At 45.5% G+C, this 23,758-nt stretch overlaps 1 long non-coding RNA gene across 1 annotated transcript in view; it reads right to left on the bottom strand.

Moving 5' to 3' along the window:
• The window catches only part of LOC128139475 (uncharacterized), a 65,786-nt gene extending 42,580 nt beyond the window's left edge, over positions 1-23,206 (bottom strand). The window contains exons 1-2 of the long non-coding RNA XR_008234402.1: positions 22,896-23,206; positions 18,534-18,592 (exon numbers count right to left, since the gene is read on the bottom strand). This is a non-coding gene — a long non-coding RNA (uncharacterized LOC128139475). The remainder of the gene's footprint in view (positions 1-18,533; positions 18,593-22,895) is intronic.
• Between the last annotated feature and the right edge of the window lie 552 nt (positions 23,207-23,758).

Below are 23,758 nucleotides of genomic sequence, written 5' to 3'. Positions count from 1 at the left end.
ACCTGTAGAATTGTAAACTATTACTAATGAGAAATTTAAAGTCTTTGCAGTTAACCAAATAATCAGCAAAAGGAAACCACTTCTCCCTGGCTGACAGTACGCGTGCCAGACCACTGCCAACAAATGGTCCAACTTGGTGAGCAGAAGCCCTATCAACACGCCTGGCCAAATTCAACCAGGGCTTACATCAGGCTACAGAGGACATTTCAGAAAGAAGATGTGACTTGGAAGATTATACTGACACAAAATAATCACCATCTTCTTCTGCTGAAGGGCCTACAAGGGATCAGAAGAATCTGAATGTCCAAATCAAGAAAAATGGGTTGACCAAGTGCATCCTTTCAGTAGGATCTGCACTATGGGGTTTCTATGAATCGTGGCAGCAAACTATGAGTTACAAAAAATACCTGAGAAGGTATAGGTATTAAGTGATTTGTTATCTGCCTTAGTTACCTTTGGGCTTTAGCAAATGTTTTTATAACAGATAATGTCCTTTGCAGTGGCATTAAAGTTTCTGGCAACAGTGGCACAGGGACTATGGTGAAGGTGGCACAGGAATAAAACCAGAAGTGCCTTTCTGTCCTTACCGGTCATTCTCCCAGTGCACATCCTCACTCCCCTACTACATTACAAAAGAAGCTGACATTTATTAATTAAATCAAACAATATTTATAGAATCCCTTTCCCTATCCTTGGGGAGATAGAAATTCAAACACAATCAAATACAACCACAACAGCAAACTATTAAACAGCCAAAAATAGTAAGCCATTCCAGCATTAATCAGATTAAAATCTCAGGTTTGAGAGAGAAGACAAAGGGATTGACGAAGAGAGGGAACCATGGCCCTTGTAAAAAGGATCAACCCTTCCATCTTGTCGCTTTGGCAAAGGCTCAGTCACCTGTGAGACTGCTGGCTACACCTCCTCTGAAACATTAAATGGTGCCAGGGACACTACCGCTGGCACCTCATCTCCAGCTTCTAGAAGATCCCTGGCATGGCCGAGGCCGGGGCCAAACAGCACTTTCCCAAACATCTCCTGGGTGTGGGCTGGGAGTCACCACGAGCCAGGGACTGTTCTCAATAGCCATTTTTCATATGGCTGTCCTGTCTTGGAGTTCAAGAGAGCTTAACAGTATGGATACCGGCTACTTTGTGCCAGTTGACCTCAGTGCCGGAGAATGGTCCGGGATGCGTTTAATTTACTAGCATGGACACAGCCAGTGACGTGAACCTTCAAGATACATGGTGCCAGCTCTGAGATATCTCTTAGTGAGCTGCCAGATCCTTTTCTTTAAGGATTTTAAAGCTATGTGCCCAGGATTTGAGAGACATGCAGGGGGACAGGCGCAGACTCTGAGGCAACTTTAATCTCCTAGACAGCTCTTGAAAATAACTGCATTCTAGTAGTTCCTTTCTCTGCTGATACGATAACATCAGCCAGAACACCAGTATAGCTCCCAGACTACAAATGTTTCATGGCTCAGCACCAGGAACAGCCCAAACTGTGTGTATGCAACCAGTAAAGACAGCGATAGGGAAGCTGGGGACGGGGTGGTGAAAGAGAGTTTCAGATAATAGGTTTTCTGTGCCCTTGGTGGCCAGAAATACTCCAAGTTTTACAATTTCCCACCATTACTCTAGCAGGCTCCCCACTCCCCAATAAACCCTTGCTGCCGAGAAGAGCTTTTGTCCCCAGAAGGCCCAACAAAACTGAGGTGGTTAAGAGGCCGCTGCTGAGTGACTTCAGGTACTCTGTCTCTGCAGCACTGACAAACCCAAGAAGAGAAGATGTAGAAATGCAGATAGGATCTGGGTGACCTATGCGCCACTGGGATTTACTAATCATCACTAGGTCAAAAGGCCATCCAATCCAAGTAGGGAGTTGGAAGGCAAAGGAATCACTAATAAACAATGTGTACAGTTAAGATATAATTTCCATCCACTGAAGTGAAAGACCATCCAGGCAGGACAAGAGGGAATACTTTCCAAGGCTGAAATTCCTCTGATTTTACCCAAGAACAGAACTTCTATAAGAGCAAGTATGGGTGAAAGTGTGGAAAATCACAAGCAAGGAACAAGCCTACCCTGGCCACGGGGACAGGCAGTCATAACCAAGTAGATCTACAGTTTCTGAATTTCTAAAACAGTTATAAAAGGCAAACAAGAAGTTGGATTTATTCTTACATGATAAATGTATGTCCAAATAACTGTGCCCATTTGTAGGCACCTTAATTTAAGGTTTACATGAGACAGATAGAGGGATATCAACTACGCTTTATCACCAATTAAGCTGTTTTGCACATTCATACCCAGATGAATTCCTGCTCCTTATAGTTTGTACTGTATTTTCTAGAAGAAGGTGGAGGAGAATGCAACAATTCATGCCAAAAAGACAAATAAGTCTCCACAAGTAACCACGTTGGTCGAAAGAGCAGACATTTGGGCTGCTGTACTAGGGGGGCCAAAGAAAGAAGGGTTATACATGAACAGCTACCAAAAGTATGGCTTTCATGTCCCCCATGGAAAGAAGTTCTTCAAATTTTGCAGCTCCCTGACTCTGTTTTCACTAACCTCACACTCCTCTGGTCACAGTCACCCCACCCTTGCAAGAACTTAAACATACCCACCTGTATATGAAAGACCAGAGAGGTAATCAATGTCTGCAGATAAGGGGCCCCTGGTATCCTCTGATCTCCTGCTCAGGGTTAGTTCTGCAGCCTACAATACCCTCAAAGGTAGAGAAAGTGGTCCACGGTGAGGAAAGGGAGGGTTTGCTAGCTGGTGGCACTTCCAGCAGCTGGTCAAACTGATAGCAGAGACTGCTTCTCCATCTGTCACCAACACGTCAGTTTGGAGGGGTGGCTGGCCATCACCTCGGTCACAGGATGAATGTGGCTCACATCCACAAATGCTAGGCAGCATAAGCACCTCTGTATTATAAACGTTTAGCCATAATGCACTATACATATTTATGCTAAAGCAAAGATGGTAGTGGTTGAGTTACTCCTAACCAGACTAGAGATTTCCTTACTATTTAACGACTGATGACCCTGCTTTGGGCTTTTATGCAAACAGTGCAGTCCACTGAAATCCATCCGAGAACATCCCTTGTTCCTGTGATGCTGCTACTTTTTTCAAGGTGGGCAACGCTATGCAGCAAGATCGAAGTGATTATGGGAGATATTCTCAAAAATAAGCAGGGGAACAGGAAGGAAACCTGCAAGCCAAAGCAGCAAGTGTGACTACCAAATCAAGTAGAGAATGACTAGGGAATGAGCTAAGGCCTGACAAAGACGGCAACCGGACAAACTCCACGATGGACACCACAGTGCCAAGCAGAACAGAGCCTAGCACGCAGCAAGTATGATTTCCATTACCTAGCATCCAAGAACATATCTGATCTAATGAATAAAAAAAAGCCTGTGCTAGCGGTTTTAAAAAGGAGCTGGAAAGGAAAAACAATGAGCTCGTACCTTCTGACCTTGCTTGTTTTTAGCCTGGTTTCCTATGGCAACAAGGCTTGTGATCATGCTGTGTGTATGCATGTGTATGTGCGCATACATGTACGTATAAAAGACACACAGAAAGTGACCATCAGGGTGTTCAATAACTGTTGAATGCATTGCTAGTTTGTAGTCAGACCTGGTAGTCAGATACAGGTCTCAGTGATAATTAAGTTCCTACAAGTTTTGTGGAAGCAAGTGGCTACCAAGACTACAGAGACCTGTAAGTTTCCCAGGTTGGAGGGAAAGGCTGCACGGTGAGTGCATGCCCTATTAGGCACTGGAGAATCCACGCAGAAGAGGCAAGTTATGAATGTCCCAAATGCAGGAGAAGCATCCATCAAAACTTGCAGCAAAGCGTGAAACAACCCTAGGAAATCAGCTTTGTCAGTTCTGGTGCTATGGTATGTAAGACATTCAAGCGACGTACCTCCCCCTATTTTTCCTAGTGAAAGTTAACAGGGACGTCCCCATTGCTGGTCTTCAGGAAGCTGATCCTGATCGACAGCAAGGAGACAAGAACCTTCGATTTGGATTTTTTTTAAGGCTGTTGTATATGTCAATAGCCACATAAATAAAATGCTTTGCGAGACAAATGAGAATCAAAGATTTGATGACCGCCTTCTTCAACAAAGGGCCGAGAAACATCATAGGCAGCTTAGCTGAGAAAAACTAAAACTAGAGTGTTGACATTGCTGAGGTCTGCCAGATAAAAAAGGACAGTTAATTTCTGGTCAGTGTGGCTTGGGAAGACCCATCGAAACCTTTCTACCTATCTTTGTACATAGCCTTCTGACACAGCAGGCTGCCTTCTTTCTTCTTCTCAGTAATTTTTAACAACAGAGAGGGAGCAAATGACCATTCCAGACAGGAACGTTCAGAAACTATCAGCAACCAGGCCATTCAGATGGGATCACCAAGCTACACTTGTAAGAGAAGTGAACAAAGTAGAATAAATGAGTGTACGCCAATCTCCACAATTCAGTAACCAACTGCCTAGGATCAGTCTACCCAAAACTGTGTCTGCTTGTTGAAGCCTCCACTCTGCTGAAACATGTTTCATGTAAATACTACCTACCATTTGAAAAACAGATGTCTGTCCACGGTTATACTGAAAAGCTGGTGGAGCCTGGAGGAGGACCTGGAAGTCCTGCTTATTAGTGCTCTATTTGAATCACAGAACCTTGCAATTCATTTGGGCTAGTCATATTCACAGGATGGAGGAGCAAGCCATTATGAAGTAGTTTGAAGAGGGAACGATGGCCAGTATTGCTGTCACTCCTCCTAGCAGAGACAGTCATCTGTAGTATGAAGTTCTACGTATGAGTAAATTCCCTCTTTCCTGTAAATGCCAAAATTGCCATTTGTCATTGCTTTGTACAGTTAAATAGCTATCATGTTTGACTCCAAAGAGACGGCTCTCACTGCCTGATGAAATCATATTTCTATACATTGGCAGATCAATTTGGGATCCTCTGATCCAGAAGTCACTCCAGAGTCATCTGAAAATAGTCTTTTTGTTTTGGTTCCAAGTCAGATGTGAAATGCTAAAATCTTCCCTCTCAATGTCAACAGGCAATATATGAGTATATCTAAGAGCAGAATTTAACCCTCATAGTTTTCCTTAATTTTCACTACTGTGAAAACAATATTGTTTAAAAACTGTCATTGCCCAGGTAGATGTATTTGTCACACTTACAAACATGGCTTCTAAAACTGATTTTTCTGGCCTCCGTATTTACCATTTACTATGTCCTCAGATCCCTTTTCTCTCATTGCACAAGGTTCTGACTACGTTATAAATATTCTCTGAGTTGTGAAATACTCTTTTTACGTACCTCTGTCCTTCTGCTTTTACACCATACCCCTCATCTCTAAAACTGATACTGATCCCATTAAATTCAGTAGAAGCAGTATCAAGAACTAAGCATGTAGCTTTTTCTTAGCTGGTTTTTAATTTGTGGCTACAGTTTGGAAGGGATGGGGTGAAGGGGAAAAAAAAAGCCTAACCAACCCAAACAAAATTCTTAGTGAAAAAAGTGAAAAAACACAGCAACTATAACAACTTACACATATAAAATAAAAAGCTGTTGATCTAATAGCATCTTTAATAAGCCTTTTGACCCCCTACAAATTTTAGAGACCGATTCCTGTTTTTGCAAATTTTTCAACCAGGTACCATCGGATGGGAAGATTTCTAGATGTTAGAATGTTATCTATAAATTTAACTAAATCAGGACCAAAGTTTTCAACAATCACAATGATTAGATTTGATTAAGATATCAGGTATTTGAGTTAACTTTACCTTACGGTACCAAATTAAGCAAGCAGTTTAATTTATGTGTTTGTTACATGTCCCAAACAATCCAGCCAATTTCATGAAATATACTGTCATATTTCCTGATCATCCTGGCAGGCATATGTACTTAAAAATAAAACTTACTATCTGTAGCCCTTCCCTGCCTTCTCCTCCATCCAAATATCTGCAGGTCCCAAGCCTGCAAACACGTACTTGTTTGAGGAGCCCTGCTGGCTTAGACTACTCACAAAATTAGACTTACTCATACATACAGAAGTGTTTATAGCCTCAAACCTGAATCCCCAAGCTTGCAAGAAAGACTATCCCAAACAGCGACTGCTCAAAATAAGAAAACTTCAGTATAGAGTATTTAGTGTTTTGAAATATAAATGTAAAGTTACAGAGGGGAAATTCTCATTTGAAAGACAAGATATTTCTAAGGAAAATATTAGTAATATACGTAGAAATAGAGGATTAGAATCATACAGAAATTAAAACCTGCTGCATATACCACCCAGAAAGAAACATCAAGTAAAATATCAAATAAAAAAGCAATGACCAGGATGGTCAACAATAAGTGACAAGTAAAAAAATTGGTAATCAGTAGTTTAAATGGAGGAAAAAAAAAAATTTTCCGGCTTTTGTTTTGAACAGCAAAAATTGTTTATATTTTTAATGTCAAAATTAAAAAAAAGAAGGAAAATATGACTGTTCCTATGGAGTAAATAGGAAAAGAGGATTAACATTTATTTTTAATATTCATATTTATTTAATAACATTTATATTAACAGATGACAGAGTGATAAAATGGCAGTATGCTGCTCTGACAATTTTTTTTTTCTGATCCAAGCTTGTTTAACATTTAGCTTCCACTACTACCTCAATGGAATTCTTTTTCCTTCCTACTTTGGGTTACATTCATATAAAAAATTCATCCTAAACCTGCTTTGTTGGTTGTAAATGTGCAGGAGACTTTTGTTTGCATATGACTGAGCCAAAACATGCTTGCTTTATGTATCTGAATTGCCCTTATGAAGCCAATGAGCTAGATCCTGCTTATGTGTAGTAAGACTAGATTCATGGGACAGAGCAATACAGATTTGACTGTTATCTAAACATGCAATTAGTTTTTGTTTTATTAGCTGTAGCAGTCAATATGCACTTTATATCAATAACCCCCGACTAGCTATAGCAAGAACGACAAAGTTTTAAATTTTTTTCTTTCTTCTCTGCTTCATTATAAATTTGGATTTTTTTTTTTTTTCCAAAGGATGCAAAGGAATAATACTCATGGCTAATTTTTAATGCCAGTTTCTGCTCTGGCCACTCAGATAAATACTTTCATTTACTGGAAACAAGACTATGGTAAATAATGTACGGAAAGTGAGCTGTATTTGGCCTTTACACGCATGGGCTTGGAATCTGTATCATGCCTAGCAGACACACTTATCTTTTTTTTTTTTTTTTTTTTTTTCTCCTACAAAACATTCTCTTACTCACATACCGGACCCTTGAATAAGCATATACAAAGTAAAACTTTCATTAAGGCTTACTTCTACTAGGCAAATGTGCTTCTTAAGCAACTGTTTTAAAACATCCTCAAGGTCTCCATTACAACACTGCCTAGCTTTAGAATAAATAAAACAAAGCTATTACAAATATTCCTTCAAATAAGAGGCCAAGCCTGCATTCATCATACATCCAGAACTTCTAATTTCAAAAAGAGCCCCCAAGAATTTCCGGCATCTTTTTGATGTTCCAAGTTTCCGTCTTATATTTTTAGCATTCGGTTTGCTTCATTTTTGCTCCTCCTCAATAGACAGATTAGCTCGAGCCTTGACACTGCAGGCACTGAGGCAGGCTGCTGGCTCAGCTACCTGGTATCAGCCACCGCAACTCCAAGGGACATCACACACGTTACATGCCTACCAGTTTACGAGACTAAAGCGTGCTGAAGTTAAAACCTATTTGGGACTAAAGGTCAGGACCAGTTACGTTCCATTTTTATTTTCGCCCAGGTGTTCTAACAGGCTGAGCTAGCGTTGGCAGGGCGGTGGGTAGACCTGGTGCCACAGCTACAGCGGGGCTCGCACAGCGAGGAGGTGGGCTCGGCGCAATGGTGCACATCCCCTCTCCTGCCCACTCACCCGGTCGGACACGCTGCCGTGCCGTATGCATCTGCTGGCCTGAGAGGGTGCACGGATCAGTTTCACCCGAGGCTGGTGCCTAGATGACCAAATGGGCATGTTTTATCGTGCTCTTGTTAGCACAAATTGCGCCTTTCAGGATTCCCTTAGGTCCAAGATCTTCTATTTGCTCCCCTGAAATTCTGTTATTCAAATTCCATACTGTTCAGGGCTGCTAGAAATGACAGAGAGCAAGTTGACTGGTTTCCTTCTTGACATCTTTTCCCGAAACTCCATTAGACCTAACTGTGGTTACCTTTCGGATACCAGAAAGTATCCATAATTGTTAGATTCTATATACATTTATTCTTAAAGCTGACTGATAGAGAAATAAGTGCTCTATAGTCTGGGGACTATCCATAATGTTATAAAACAATGGCCTAAAATTTCAAATTCGCTTGTCTGAGGTTAGGCTCCTAAACTAGGTGGCAGGGAAAGGCAAGCCAATAAATAAAAGCATTTTAAATCAAGGAACAACTATTTGATGTAATGTCTATGATACATGCAGATGCAAAAGTCCACCTATGAAAGCAACCAGTATTTTTAGCTCTGTAATTAAGAAAGTGGACTTTGTTAGGAAAATTTGGATAATAAAGTAAGCAGGGTTTAGCCCACAGTTGCTTTATCACTACAGAGAAAAAAAAACCAAAAACCTCCTTTGGTGTGTTAGACACTTCAGATACGTGTTCATGACTTCTCAGTCCCTGTGCCAGAGACATTACAGTCTGTTTCCAAATAAAAATCGTGACATAAAGTGATCACCAAAATAATTTTGACCTCAAGGACAAATTAAAATGGAAAAAAGCAGCAAAAATTAATCTGCTTTTTTTCCCACTGAAGTCTAGATGATGCCTATTCCCCTAGATATAAAAAAAAATATACTTGTGCATAAAGAGAAGACCACTGTTACACAATTCTTCTCATGTACAAGTGTCTACCTAATGTGCATGCATAAAGCCACAGTAAGAACTACACAAAACGTATGGGTTTTGTATATGGACAGGTAGATGGATAAAATATACACGGCTACACGTGCACAAATACACACACACAGAAATCATGACAGCTGTTTCCCTCAAATAAACGAGGCTACTGAACGGGCCGATACAATTCCTATTCAGTGAAAAAAAATAGCCCTTGATTTCAGTGGGGTTCGGATCAGATTCCATTAAACTAGGTGAGCAGTATGCACCTTATAGGCATGTATGTTCAAACACATTTTCAAAGCAACTATTGGAACAGCAATAAATTTATGAAATCCCTCTCCAGCATAACTGTTTCACTACTGTAGGAGAACTATACCACAGGTTCAAGAACAACTTAAAATTCTATTAACCTACCCAAATGCCTTATAAACAAATTAACTGAGGACAGATTCATTTGATTCCATTTATTATTTTCAGTTACTATACTTTTCCTGGTTTTTTAATGCACATATGCCTACATGTATGCACATATACCCAGTCCCCCACATACAGAGTCCTACTATACTAGTTCAAATTTATACAAGACATTCCTCTAGGAGGAATGAATCAAGAGACTGATTTAGTTTAGTAAGAGTGAAAAGCAATGACCATTACTTAATTAGGACAGTGTTAGCTAAAATTTCACATACGGAGTGTGGGGAATACGAGGGGAGCATGCTTATGTGGTACCAATGAGTTCAGTAGTGTTTAATGGGTGTTACATGATTGGGGGGGGGCGGGGGGGCAGATGGACTGTGGTCTTTTGTAGATCAGAACACCCAAATTAATCTGAAAAGAAAAAATAAAGATGAAATGCAATAAATGTTATTTTATGCAGAAGAATGTTTTCTTCCATTTCAATCTCATCAGATTTTCCTGATTTTTTTCTAAGATTGCTTTTCTTGCATGTAATATCTGCTTAAATTTGGGCAGCAAATAAAATAGCTAAATTGTGATGTTTCTACTGTATATAAATATATATCAACTGAACAAAATAAATGAAAGGGATGAATATGCCTCAAAAGAAGAGGTCAAATAACAACTTCAGAATAAAAAATTATCACTCTTGAACCAGTACTTTTTGTATACAAGTCTAAAGGATTTTCGCTAATGGCCTCACTGTAAGAACAGAACTGACTCCATAATCTCATGAACCATACAGGAGACTAAATGAAGGTCTTATGCAAAAAGATACAGTACAGCAAGTTACAAGGGTTTCAGCACTCACGTTCATTTGGGAATCTTTAAACCTATTGGCATGGAAGTACTTGGTCACATTTTGTTTACTGAGTGCTAAACTGCTGGATCTCCATTCTCAGTTTGGCAGCTGCATTATACATGTATTTTTAAAACCCATTACATTGAGAAAGGCCTAGTTTGACTACAAATAATCAGAGAATGAAACAAGCAAGCAAACTAACAAACAAGGTACCAATGGTTTGTGTGATTCAAGTTTGGAAGGTCTCTGTTCAGTTGCCAGGCAATAATTGTTAGTGTTCAAAAAAAAAAAAAAATACCCCCATTCTCATCTTTTGACAACCTGAGCAGAGAGGTCCCGGAAAACCAAATATTCCTCTCAGGCTTTGAATAGTCCCTCTGCCCTGAAGTAGATGTAGCATGGGGCAGTGAATTAATAAAGCCAGAATATCTGTTGCTAATGGGTTTACTAAGCATGTGAACAGAGAACCAGTCACACAGTGCCAGAACTACATCCTATGGAAACTGTTCAAAATAACAACAAATAGAAATTCACTGAAACCAGGATCCTTCAGGCAGGGCTGTAAGGTGTTTATCCCACTTCTGCGACTGGACAATTAAAAGTAAAGAAAAATTCAGCAAGAGCTTGATTTTCAACACAATCAAGGTATTTTTACCCAATTGTGAAAATGAAGGGAAAAAATCTCAGATGCAGTAGTGCAAGACAAAAGGCCTTTCCCTGCAAGCATCTGCTTCTCTGAGCAGCGCTTACTGCTGTGAGAAGCCCTATTGTGGTCAGGCTAAGTCCTGTTAGAAGACTGCTTGGAAGAGGAAAGCCCTTGCTGGATCAGGATATAGGTACTTTACTCAAGAAATAGCTGCTGGGTTTGCAAATAACATACAAAGCTTTGTATCACAACAGACTGCTGGTGAATACAGCCAGCCATAAAATATTTTCCTGACTATGTGATCAAAATTGGGGTTAAAAAACTGAATGGAAGTTGCAGAAATGCAGGTAATCACAGGTCAATAAACATTTTTTTTTTTAGATGTCCTCAACTCCATAAACTGTGATATAATAGTCTGCCCTGTACTTCAGGATAATTAATACTGAATAGGCCTTTAAAAAGTTAGTAAATATTTATGAAATTAACTATAATTTTCTTAGTGTACAATAAAACCTGTGAATCAGTAAACCATCTTTACATTTTTTTAAAACTTAAACATATCAAGAAAAGGATCACATTTTGCCTTTACTACTTCTACTATGGATTTGCATGCACATGGATTTGCAGATATGTTCACATGTGCACATACACATCCGTCCATGCACCCATAAAATAGTCTGCACGCACTATTTTAGTAATCTGGGTAAGAAAAATGAAAGAAGAACTAAAAAATGCACCTTGTATAATTGTTATACGAAGTTAAAACTACTGCGTAGATTTAAAATTATTCTGTAAACAATGTCATGGTTTCTGATACTAATTTTATTTTAAAGATCAAAACCAGAAAGCACTTGGAGAAACTAAAAAAAAAAAGAAAAAGGGCAATGCTGATTTCCCATTTTACAAGCTCTTTATTGTTGTATTTCATTCAGTTTGGCCAGTAAAAAAACCCAAACTAAAAAACCAATTATTTTCCTATCCTAGCCATTTTACCTCCTTGCTGTCATGTACCAACACAAATCAGTTGCATTTGGCTTTTTGACATTAAATATAAAATAAAGTCTTTTAATTTAATTTAAGAACAAAAGACAATTGTTTTTTCTGTTCCATCTCACAAACATACTTTTTTTTTTTTTTTTTTTTTTTTTTAAGAAAAACATGGGGCTTTAAGAAGTCGTTGCCATAGGTCCTTCAAGATGACTTTTAGGGTCACACTTCAACATAACATCCCTTATACTGCAAGCCTGCTTGAGCAGAGCTCCCAAATGTTTCAGCTTAGCGACCTGGCACTCTGTTCTTGAATGTCACACTATACCCAAGTACTTCAACCTCTCAATAAAGCCTAGAGACGAAGGTGTGGGTGACCTGCTGGTATATGGACTAGAACAGTTCAGCATACAAATCAGTATCATAAAGTTGGGATTTTTTTCTTGCTCCTGTTTTTCTTAATCGGTTCAGTCAGGTTGACCTTTTGCTACAACTGCGTGATAAAAACGCATGCCTATGAACATACACACAAACAATTATTTACAAAACTCTCTATAAAAATGTGGAATACATGTTAACAAATCCTATTTTTGTGTAGTAGAGTCTTCCTTCCCACCCACACTTGCCTCAACTTATCATAAAGCAGGGAGCACGTGCTCCCCTCTATGCCTTGTAACTTCCATCGTCGTCTGCAACACACTGCAGATGGGTAATCCATTTCTCATCTAGCCACACTGCCCGCAAAGTCCACGTCAGCCCTGTGCAACAGGCACAGCAGCACACATCACTCTAATTTACCTACGGAGCAATTAAGGTGAGGAACCTTAACACCAAACTCGGCAGCCAAGGGGGAGATTTCTCACACTTACGTTGACAGGCCCTGACATCTGCTTCCTCTGCTCAGTGACGAACTTTGTGATCGTCCAAGTGCCAGAAGACAGTGGCCAACCCAGCTAGCCACCACGCCTGCTGAACTGGCTGCTCAGACTCAGGCTCACTCCTCTGCCTTCTGCCCTGCCTCCCAGTTTTCGCCTCCTGTGTTCACCAGGAGCGCTCATCTTGTGCCACCATAGGAAACAAAGGCTGGGGGAACAGTGTAGCAGGGGAATCAGCTGAGGGCCCTTTCCAGGGACAGATGTCCACAGAGGTGGGTGAAAATCTGGGAGACACAACGGAAGGAAAAGAGAGAGAGTGCACGCGTGCCTGAATCAGGACAGAGGAGAAGGAGGAACAATGAAACAGAAATAAGGAGAAAAGAAGGAAATTTCAAAAAATAAAAAAGGAGGGGGGATTGAAAGAGGAGAAGTAGGAACTGTCTTGCCACGTTCACATCATGAGTTGCATTTAGTCATTTCTCTACCTGTGCCGTATCATACTTCCCCAGCAGATGTTCCCGTGAGGGTAAGGAGGGTGACTGAGAAGCGTTGCTTTGATGAGGGCGAGTCTGGGAACCAACAGTGGACACATTTTTTTTTTTAAAGCCTATGTGTCACTCTGCTAATTCATTTCTTGTTTTGGCTTCTTAAGTCCTGATTTGGAAGGAAGAGAAAGTTACCAAATATACTGCCAAAAAGCAACGCTCCCCAAAGCCACGTCATCTCTCCCCGTACTTTAGGACGTCCCTCTCTTTCTACCTCCTTGAGAGGAAATTCAGCTCCTCTTCCAACCAGGAATTCTGCCTGGCCCTGTGTTTGGGACGCATGGGCTGAAGGCTCTGAGGAGCAAGAGGCCACGCGAGCAGATCTATGGCAAGGGCTGAGAACTGGGCCCGGGCAGGGAACCCCTCACTGCACCATCCCCGCGCTGGAGATGTACCAACAAACAGCAAATTAGCAACGAGTATCTGTTTGCATCAAAATTGGCAAAGGTATTGGCACAGCCAGGAACTTCTAACAGGTATGTCAGGATTTTTCACATTCTCTTAACAGATAAATAGCTTATGTACATTCCCTCTCTTCCCCCCTACTGCTCCTACTGGTTTTCTCTTCTCTTAAATCACTGGCCATTTCTAATGTGACAAAACAGAGCACAGGAACATGTGCTGAAAATTAACTAAAATACAACAACATAATTAAAGAGATTTAGAAAGGAAACCAGAAAGTGATAGAGACCTGGCATCAGCTTGCCACTAAGGACACGGGCAGCTACGCCAGACACGCAGAATTTTAGCAAGTCACCCAGCCAGGCTTTCCAGACAGAGAAAGGCAAGGGCATTGAGACGTTTCTGTGTTGGCTTTTGTGTCTTTTCTTTGGCTGCTCACAGCTCACGGTACTTATGTTAAATTAATACTGCTGACTATATATTCTGTATATTGAGGTTAAATAGCTGATAGTGTCATGGCTGCTGGCCACTTCTCCCCAACCCTTCTCCTAATTAGCCGGCCTTTTTCGTCTTTACTACTCTCCTGGGAAATGCTGACATTTTTTCCGGAGTGGACACTATGTGCCATTCACTCAGCGCAAGATCAAATGCACTCTCTTCTAGGCCGCTTCCTCCTTTCCCTCCTTTTGCTTGTACTGAGGGTGGACACCAACGTGGGCACTGACTTACATCCGTACAGTTGGGACTGTAAGGCGACGAGCTGCACAACAGCACGTTTTTTCAGTGCTTGTCCCCGATTCCTCTGTTGGAAAATAACCTTATTTGCTCCAGTAAAGCTATAAACTCAAGGGTGCGGTGGGCCCCGATTCAGCAGTGCTTTCTGCCTCCCACACCGATCCAGTAGAACTGTTCACGTGAAGGCATATAATTCAAGGAGGAAAAATGGAAGAATCGCGTCCTTTAAAAACTAGATGTAATTTCTCCATGGTAGTTTGCCACTGCTTTCCATTTTTTTCCTTCAACCATGCACTCATTTTGAAAATGCATCATTTAAAACAAACAAATTCTCAGAAGAAATTTTTCTTGCAATTCCCTTTTTCAGAAAGGTTTGCATGCAAACTGAAAATGTTCAGGTTTCCCAGGCAGTTAAACCTTGTCCACTCGGGCAGAAGCCCATGATAGCTTCCGTTATTTAGCATGGCATTATCCCATACTGTTTACTTACAGCTCGCTGAAAATAAGGGATGATGGAACATATTTTCCTGGGCACACCCTGACTTTATTCTTAGTAAATTGTTTACTATATTCTCGGCCTAGAAACTCACATTACTCCAAGCCCTTTTTAAAAAACTACGTGCCCAACTGCAGCAGACACTTTCAGCTGTGGGGAGTACCTCCACTGGCTAGCAAAGGGGGCAACTTCGGAAGATAGCCTGGCCACCTCCTGGGAGACACAGCTGCTGCAATGGGAGAGTAAGGAGAACAGGAGGAAAACAGGGATTTGCCAAATTCAGAGAATGAGCTTTGGGGATGGGGGAACCCTCTAGTAAAAAAAAACGGAAAATTAAATTAAAAAATTTAAATTTAAATTTTCCCTTCTCCTCCCGCGTCTCCCATCTATGCCTGCTTGGGAGAGAACAACACCTGGACGTTAGGACTAACAATGCCACAACTCAGCAACGCTGCACAAACACAGGGGTCACATTTCGCCTCTGGCTAGACTCAAGGGAATCGTCCCTTTTCTCCTGAGGAGGCTAATGCTGCATCCTGGTGACCAGCACGGGTACCATCAGTACCCGAACGCATGTCCTTGTCACCACACTAATAGCTCAGCAGGTGGCTACCTGCACAGGGACAGGAACACCGGTCACAAGAAGCACCTGAGCTGTGCCTGGAGGCCGTACTCTGACCATGCAGAGCGGACGGTGTGTACCAACCCCCAGGAGGTTCTACAGAGGCTAAAGCTGTATTAGAAATGAGACATGTCATGCTGCTACCATGACGCATTTCTCCATGTGCAAATATAATGATTAATAAAGCATCTTCTATCATCCTTCCAAACCCATCCAAACTACAGCATCAAATACGATATAAAACACACGTGTCGCTTCTTATTTTGAAGTGAAAACCTTGAGTTTCACAGGGACAAGTTTTGTAACTCTCTTCTACAAATTAGGAAGCTTGACTATCCAGAATTAAAACAAAATGCTAGCCAAAAAATCCATTTTATATTCACATACATATGTATTTTGCGTGCACGTGTGCACGCACGCGCACAGACAACCCTGTGCCTCAGTGTATTGTTCTAAACGATACTAGGTCACTTACTTATACAGAAAATTGCCTGTATTTAAATAAGGTGCAACTTCTTCTCCCTGCTCCAAACAACGTCCATGGACACTGCTGCAGGTCCAAATGCATCTCCTTCCTGGTTATATTTACAAATAGAAATGGATTGTATTTATAAACAGAAATTAAAGTGAAACAGCATAGTCTCATTTCAGACCAAGTTTGGCTGCTGTAGTGCTCCTCTCAGAAGTTTGATAAGTCTACACCCTACATTTCCCCCCCGCCCCCTCCCCGGACTGCTTATCACGTCTGCAGTACCATAAATCTGCTAACCTTTCCTACCACTTCTACTGCTAATTAGGCATTAGGCTTCACCAGGGTTTTCACTCTTACGCTCCCTACGTTAGATAAATGCAGTGGCAGCTAAGCATGCTCTAAGAACTGCTAACTGCATTACTGGTTATCAGAGCAGTTCCAGCAGACATGCTAAACAGGTGATAATAACAGTGGGAATATTTTGGCAAAACAGTGAGTGAACAAACCTTACTTGGCATTCCCTAAGTAGTCCCATAAAATATTTCAGAGAGAGAAAGAGAAATAATAACTTTTTGTCCTTTTTTGGGGGGGGGGGGGGCAGGGTGTGCAACATGACACCAACCAAATTAACCTGCCCCCACTGAGCCTGGGGTGTATCTAGCAGTATAAAAGTATAAAAGCCAAAAGGTATTTATTTCAATTTCTAGAAAAAGCCCCTCCAAAAGTATCTTTAAAAACTACTAGCATTTCAGCAAGAGTTGACAGTTATTGAAAGCTACATAAACAACAACCACCACAAAACTTGCCTGAAAATATAATAATAAAAATAAAAGTTAATTTACGTGTGTCCTTTATTAGAGCGATCTCTATAGCCAGAAATGAGATGGCAGCATACCACAGCTAATGCAAATATTATAGCCAAATGTATTTGTGGTAACAGAGTTAAAAGAGAAAGAATGAGAACTGATGTGCAGATGATCTGCAAAAGATTCGAATACTAATAAAAATTGGGGGGGAGGGAGGGTAGAAGGAGGGGAGGGTAAGAGTGTTAATCATTATTTCATGAGGCCCGTATTCACAAAGCAATTTTTTACAGATGGTTGGAGGTATTTCTCAGCCCTTAACTGACAGGAATACAGGAGGCTCAGAGGCCTTAAGCAGCAATTCTAGTCATAGGCCCTTAGCCTTTATATAATTGTATTAAGTGCAGTAACTGACGTAAATTAACATGCACTGACCCCATGCTCCTAGCAATGTATGCCTTGACCTTTTAAAAAACCTCAAGAGTAGTACTAGTTCAATATTTGATACATCCTCTTTTGGGGGAGATTAAATGCTGGTCTAGGAGGTGTATGTACTTGAGGCTCTAACAGGCCTTTTCCATCTTTGGCTACGAGGATCTGCTTTTCCTTCCTATCTTTAAATAAGCAGAGTTTGTCTATTTTGGTGGGGAACTAGCTCATACCAGTAAAGCACTGCTAAGCTTTAGGGGTCCTAATGAAGTGTTTGACCTACGTCAGGTGGCAATGGAGCCCCTAACCTCTGAAGACATCTGCCCACGCTGGCAGCTTTCTGAAGGAAGACATTTTTGTTGTTTTACAGCAAATCGTACGTCGCAATTTACGGGCAGATAACGGCCGTCGAGAAATTAGATGCCGAAATGAAAGGACAAAAATGGACTTCTTGCAGAAAGCCTTCCTATGTATTTTATTTACTCGTAAATTGAATTTAAAATTCAAAATACAGTAAACGTAAAGAGACTTCGCTGTAGTTACTCATCTAGAAACTTTTAATTTTGTAACTGGAATGTATTTCCTCTTTCTCCAAAACTGCCAGGTCTGGAAACAGAGCGGGGGACGATCACTAAAAGTGACCAAAAACAACAATACGTTTCGCTGTTTTACTGGGAGGGGGTCCTTTTGCTTTCAAAACACGTGCTATTAATTAATTTGCCTCTCAGTTTTCTACCTCACGATTACAGTGGTAGGCAGAAAATTGTACTAGCTGTCTCGAGGATTAAAAAAAAAAAAAAAAGCAGAAACCTACAAGACAAAAACTAGGAGAACTGCAAATGTCAGACAATGCATTTAACTATGGAGTGGAAGAGAGCGTTAACTAGTGAAGAAGGAAGGAAAGATGCGGTGAAGGAGGAGATTTTTAGGCAAAGCCCGCCAACTTTTTTCCGCCCCCCGCCTTCTTACGACGGCAGGGCTTCACTCGGAATCGATTCTGTCCAATTTATACAAACTCGAAGCGGGTTTTTCCCGCCTTTTTCAATGCCCTGGGCTGCCTGTACTCGGGGCGGGGGCAGGTCTGGGCGGGGGGGCGGCTCGGGCCTGCTCTGGCCTAGCGCTGCGTTAGGCCGGGCCTGGCTGTAACCACCGCTGGGGTCAAAGGGAAAGGCGGGAAAGCGAGAAGCCGGGCCGGGGGCTGCGGTCCTCCCCTTCGTGCCCGGGGAAGGGGAGGACCGCAGCCCCCGGCCCATGCGAGGGCCCCGAGCTTACCCCCCCCCCCCCCCCCCGCCTCTGAGGGAAGCCCCGGGTTTGTGAGGGAAAACCCCGCGGCGTGGCTGCTCTCACCTGCGGGCCTCCCTCGCTGCTTCCCGCGGCGCCTCCGGCCTCCGACGGCGTGGCCGCCCCTGAGGGGGAAAAGGCAGAGGGAGAGGAGGGTTAACCGGGTCGGGGCTGCCGGGGGTCGGGGCTGCCGGGGGCCGGGGGGGGGGTGTCTCCGCTTCTCCCCTGGCTACGGCTTGCCCTGACGCCTAGGGGAGGGACTGGGGGGCCCACCCGGGCGTCCCTGTCACCCGTGGGGACACACACCCCGAGACCCTCCAGCTGCCCCAGGCCCGCAGCAGAGCAACGAGAGCAGCCTGGCCCCTGCCCGGCCCCTGCCCAGCCCCTCGGGGAAAGGCGAGGCCAGGCCCGACGGGAGGAGGAGGAGAGCTGCCGGAGGCGGGGGGGGGGTGGCTGGGTGTCGGGTCGGCAGGGACAAGGGACCCCGGTTCGCCCGACGTGTCCTAACATCCCTGCTGCGGGTAGAAACCTTGGAGGAGCGAGGGGAGGGAGAAGGGCAGGGAGAGGTGCCCCGTGGAGCGGCGGAGACCGGCTGGGGGTAGCTGCCCCCCCCCCCTACACTCCGTCCCCCGGGCAGAGAGGAGCGGTTCCCGTTCCCGTTCCCAGCAGCAGCAGCCCTTAGCATGGCAGCAACAGTTGGCTGGCAAGGTAAAGAGACGTGGAGCTGCACCGCCGTGGCTCGGATTTTCCACTCGTGCCTGAGCTGTCGTGTGTGTGTGTGTGTGTGTGTGTCCCCTTCCCCAAATCACTCCTGGTTTCAATCCTCTTGAGGGACGACGGTAGGCAGGGAAGAAAGAGGATGCTTTTTTAGCCTGAGCTTGGCTGATCCCTCTTATCACTTCTCTTTTCTTTTTTTCCAAGTTCCCTCTAGTACCTTGTCTCTCCCTTTAAAATATGCTCACATGAATAAAACCCACGTAAAGAGGTTTGCTGGCGACCGGAAAGGACAAACGCCTTTTTTTCTCTCTAAATAGAAGAGGATAAATAATTATGAAAATGCGAATCTACTTGAAAGATGGTGTGACCCTTCCACCTTTGTTTTCATCAAGCCCGCTAGTGCTCAAGCTACGTGTCCTGAGCAAGAAGAAAAGGAGGGAGGGGAGCCACGAGGTGCTTTTCCTTCCCCTTCTTTCCTGGCTTATCCCTTAGCCGGCCTTTTACTCTTTTCTAAAGTGCAGGCAGGTCTTCAAAATCTCTTTTATCTCTCGAGAAATATTAACTCTTAGCCTCGACCGTGGTCCTCGCCCGATCTCTCCAATGCAGGCTTCCCTGAAATGCAAGATCAGCCCTTTCTCAGCCGGATCTCCCTCCGTGCCGCTGTCGGGGGAGCAGAGGGGAGAGCCCTTCTAGTTTCTAACAGTTGAGACATGAGATCGCCCCCCCCTCCTTTTTATTTCACAGCCGGGCGAACCATAGGCCCCTGTGTTGCGTCAAGCGGCCACTCCGCTACCAACTTGCTGCTCAGATCTTGTCTCTTTCACGAGGCTGATCTGCACGGACAGATCTGCTCTTAATCGCTCCTTCTTTTGGGGGGCGGCAAGCGGGGAGGATTTCTCTTTGCTATTTATTTCTTGCCCACGGAATCCGGGCTGGTAATTACTGCAAAGAGAGGGAAAATGCAGCTTCCCCAACTCCTGCCTGAGATGCTCTCAGTGCTGTGTGCATGCACAAGGCAGTTTCAGAACCAGAGAGCTGGTGCTGATGCTGCTTTGCTCGCTTGCGATCACCTCGTCCAAAAGCATCGCCTCGGCTGGGTTTTCCCCCGGATTCTGCCTTTTTTACCCTTTTCGGGGGCACTAGCTTTTGGGGAAAGAGTCATCGGAGAGATCGCCGGACTGCAAGTTGCTTAAAATCAGGTTGGAAGTGGGCAGGGGGGAGGGAGGCGCCTTTGGCAAGCGCTTCCATGGTGCATCTCCTGCTAACTGGGGTCTCCCCCAAACCGCGGCGGATCCGTGCGCCTCCCCCTCCTCCTCCCTCCCTATTATTTATGGGGTGATCCCAGTAAATCCCACCCTCCCCACCTCGAAATAAGCCGAGGCTCCCGATTACAGAGCATTTAATGAATCGCTCCGAAGATTTTTTTTTTTTTTTAATGAATTAATCTCGATCAACTAGGACACCCGTATTTTTTAAACACGGCTATGCCCTGGAAGGAGGGGAGGGGGAGAAAGGTGAGGGTAGGAGAACTTTTAGGAAGTTTTATTCTATTTTTATTTTTCCATTAATGAAATAAAAAACCACCATACAGTTATCCGAATAAACGTGTGGTCTGCTCCGTTAGGCAAAAGTCGATTAAAAAGTTAGGTTAGGAGGCGACGGTGAATATTTGAACGTCTGGGGGACCAAGCGGAGTAGGAAAGGGGGAAAGGGGTGTTTATTTATCTCACTACATATATATCTAGAGACACACATATATACACTCACAGCGGGGGGCGGGGGGGGGGCCTGGACGGGGGAAAGGGAAAGGTGCCAGGAATTAATAATAGAAGCCCACAGAGTCTAGATAAGTCCAAGGCTCGGCGATCGCAGCTGCTGCTCCTTCGGCGAATGCGCCCTCCGCGAATGCTTTTTGGGGTAAGGGCTTCCCGGGTAGGTAGTTATGTACAGCAAGCCCAGACCGCAAAAAGATTCGCGAAGGACAAAGTCTCCCGCGGCTTCCTACATCCATCCATCCATCCGGCTGCCACCACAACATCCACAGGACCCACCGGCGATCGGCTCCGCCATCCCCCGCCACGCCGGGTCCCCACCCCCCATCCCCACCAAGTCCCGCTCCGAAAACCCGGGATCCCGCCAGGGCGGTGAGGCGGGGGCGGGGAGGGGGGGGGGGGGTCTCGCCGCCGCCCCCCCCCGTCCCTCCCTCCCACCCCCCCCCACCCCCGGCGGGGCCGGGGCCGCGGGAGCGTGGCGGAGCGCGGCGTGTCCGCGGCCCCGCTCCGCGCAGAGGCTCCGGCACCGGGCACGGGCGCTGCGTAAAGAGAAAACTCTCCCCCCTGAGCGCTAAATAAATAGAGAGCAGGCGGGCAGCTCATTGGTGCGGGCTAAAATCGTCACCCACCAATCAGGCGGCGCCTCACATTGCCTAGTTCGGCTTTTTTTTTTTTGCTTTTTTTTTTTTTTTCTTTCCCCCGAAGGGGGAGAGGAGAGGAGAGGAGAGGAGAGGAGAGGAGAGGAGAGGAGAGGAGAGGAGAGGAGAGGAGAGGAGAGGAGAGGAGAGGAGAGGAGAGGAGAGGAGAGGAGAGGAGAGGAGAGGAGAAACGAAGGAAGGAAGGAAGGAAGGAAGGAAGGAAGGAAGGAAGGAAGGAAGGAAGGAAGGAAGGAAGGAAGGAAGGAAGGAAAGAAAAGGGGAAAGAAAAAAAAAAGTAAAAAAAAAAGGAAAAAAAAAAAGCCCACTCCATGTTTAATTAGTCACCGAATCCCCGACCAGAGCACGTCTGAGAGCGCGGCCAGGCCAGCCCAGACCCCTCCTCGTCCCTGCCGCCCCCCCCCCCAAGCCCCTCTCCGAGAAGCCGCTGCCGAAGGGGTGCCGTTAAGCTAAGGACCAGCCCCGCCGCCGGGGGGGCCCCGGGCGCGGAGCCGCTGTTCCCCCCGGCGGGGGCGCCCCGGGCCGTCCGCCACCTCCCGGCGGGCAGCCGGGGACATGGGGGACCCGCCGCTGCCTCCCCGCCCTCCCGCCTCGGCGCGGGGGGAACCGGCCGGCCGGCGCCGACGGGCGACCCTCCCGAGAGCGGCGGGGGACGCGGGACGGCCCCCCTCCCCTCCGTTCCTTAGCGCCGTGACACCGTCCTGGGCGCTGAGGCACCCGGCCACCGCCGGCGGCGGGGACACCCGCTTGGTAAAAGTTTCCAGGACGTGTCACTGAACTCCAGAGGTCTTCCACGGAAAGCTCTGCGGGGAACCGCCGGCCCCGCCAGCGCCCGGCGGCGGCAGGAGCAAGGCAAAACACGCGTCTGCGTCCACGTCCCGCCCGCCGGGCTCCCGCACGAGTTGGGGGCAGAGACCCGCGGGGGGGGGACACGGACGGACGGGGACCGGCGGGGCCTCGCCCCTCTGCCCAAACTCCGCAACTCGCAAATCCACCGCTGCCCCGCGGCGGCCAAAGGGTCCCGCCCGCGCCAGCGGCGCGGGAAACCCACGCGAGACACCTCCGCGCCAGTCCCAGCCCGCAACCGCCGCGGTTCCCTCCCTCCCACCCCTCGCTCGTACCGACGCTCCCGCCCCGCCGGGCGGCACGACGCCCCGCGTCTCCCAAGCCCCCGGCGAGCCCAGCGGCGGAGCGGAGCGGAGCGGAGCGCAGCGCGGGCAGGGCGCGGGCAGGGCGGCCGGGGCAGCGCAGGCAGCAGAAGTTTGAAAACCCCCAGCACTTACCTGGCGGGGCGCGTCCCTGGCCGCTCCGGGGAGTCCCGCGCGGGGTGCAACCGCCACCAACAGTGTTTTGGGTTGGGTTTGGGGTTTGGGGGGTTTTGGGGGTTTTTTTTTGGTTGTTTGTTTTTTTTTTTTAAAGAAAGCCCAAAAGCAAAGCCTCCCTTCCTCCAGGTATGTATATAAGTTACTGTACTGTGTGGGAGGGTCACGATCTCACTAGGTGCAGAAGATTCCCCAGGATTAACCCCTCCTCTCCCTTCCCCTTCTGCAACTTGTTGAGGATTTTATCCACACACACGCGCGCAGGCACGCACACGCGCGCGCACACACACACACAGGCACACACGGGCACACGCACGGACACACACACGGACGGGAGAGCAAGGAGAAAGCGAGCTCCGCGGAGTCCGGCTGCCCCCCGACGCCGTTGTGATTGGATGGTCTTTTCATGGAGAGGGGACGTCTCAAGTCGAAGTCACGATTTCTCCTCAGTTTGGAACCATCTGTGACTGGAGCCATGACGCAGCCAGAGCACATTACTCACTTTTACAGTCACGACTTGGAAATCCGTGCAGTTTCCAACCAAAATTACACCGCCACCATTGAATTATTTAATAGGATCCAGTTAAGGGTAATCTTATGCATTGTGCCAAGAGAGGCAACGATCTAGGAGGGGAGGGCTGGGAAGGCGAGGGAGGGGGCGAGGAAGGAGGGCATTTCTTGTTTCTAATGACTGTTTTATAGAGATATATTAAGAGTTGCAATGATTGGCTACACGTGTTGTAAGGGGATTTTTTTTCTTCTTCTTCTTCTTTAAAAAAACCAACCAAACAAACTACATGTCGGGTCCGCTTGTAAATACGACC

This window comes from Harpia harpyja, chromosome 3 (assembly GCF_026419915.1).
Source record: "Harpia harpyja isolate bHarHar1 chromosome 3, bHarHar1 primary haplotype, whole genome shotgun sequence".
In the NCBI taxonomy this organism is placed as follows: domain Eukaryota; kingdom Metazoa; phylum Chordata; class Aves; order Accipitriformes; family Accipitridae; genus Harpia; species Harpia harpyja.
The sequence above is the reverse complement of the archived record's forward strand: the minus strand, read 5'-3'. Positions and strand labels throughout refer to the sequence as shown.